The sequence below is a fragment of the Echinops telfairi genome, unplaced genomic scaffold (genome assembly GCF_000313985.2).
Source record: "Echinops telfairi isolate 266 unplaced genomic scaffold, ASM31398v2 ScPeMD7_5592;HRSCAF=6446, whole genome shotgun sequence".
Taxonomy (NCBI): Eukaryota; Metazoa; Chordata; class Mammalia; order Afrosoricida; family Tenrecidae; genus Echinops; species Echinops telfairi.
Genome location: NW_022109491.1, coordinates 49,944,662 through 49,945,940, shown reverse-complemented (window position 1 = coordinate 49,945,940; position 1,279 = coordinate 49,944,662).

The window sequence follows — 1,279 nt, the reverse complement described above, 5'->3', positions numbered from 1 at the left end:
ATGTTTTGAGAATGATGAGGGCAATGAATGTACAAATGTGCTTTACACAATTGATGTATGTGTGGATTGTGATAAGAGTTGTATGAGCCCCCAATAAAATGATTAAAATGAGGAGCTGATACCAAGGCCTCAAGTAGAAAGCAAATGTTTTGAGAATGATGAGGGCAATATGGGATATGGGAAAAGTATTGAAAATTGCCCCATGGCTCTGACTTCTCTTCCCAATTTCCTTCTCCCTCTCTACCCAGCTATTCACATACACAGACTTCACCAATTCATCCCTGCTTCATCGAGAGTTATTCCCATGCTATTTCTCCTTCCTAGTACTGCATCTCCCAGGCCCCAGGTCATTTCTTCTTCTGAAGTGTGTAACACTTTCTCAGGGATATTTTTCACTCACTGATGCTCTTCCCCTGTCATACGGTTTTGCACAATTCTCACCACATGTGTGAGTGTCTGGTTGGCGCCATGTTCTTGGTCACAAGAGCAGCAAATCTCAGCGGGCCACTACCCAGGCATCTGAGGCCTAAGAGAAGCCCGCAGACCCATTCTTGGTGTGGGTTTTTAAATCAGAAATTGTGATGAGTACAATAATCTAAATTGAAAAGAGAAAGAAAGAACAGGAAAAAGTTTTATAAAGACAAAAACTTGGAGGTTCTGTTTAACTGGGATGAGGAGTTGACCTGAAAGACTTCCCTCCTTTTGAAACGTACATGTCAGGTTTTTGGCTTCCCAAGTTTAGACCATCTCTTCCCAGTGTCAATTTACCCTTTGGTTAGAGATACTCAGCCTGACTCCTCCCTCAACTTTCTAAGTTTAAGCTAGAACCCTTTCTGCTGGGAAGCTGCCCTTATGATTCCTATAGCTGCCGTCATTTCAGTTCTAAAGGGCTATTGGAATTCAGTTATTGAAAATAATTTTCAGTGCTGCTGTCTGATAATACCATGTATATTGCTTTTCTCTTTGTAAATTAAGGGTGAACTCTTTGAAATAAGGAATTTCATCTTTGAGCTATTGGAATTTCTTTGACTGGGCTCCTCTCATATATATCAGCCAGGGGTTGGTTCCAAGGGCCACAGCGGTGAGCTGCAGAGATGCCCAGATGGGGTTACATGTGGCAAATGGTGTCAGAGGAACAGCTGTGTGGGAGACGGTGGAAATAGAATGGTATCTTCTTTGAGCCAGAATCTCAACTGGGAGCTTAAAGGCTATGTTCTCCTTCAATGCCAGAAGTTTCCTCAATGCAGTCCCATATTGCATAGAGATGGCCCATATTTGG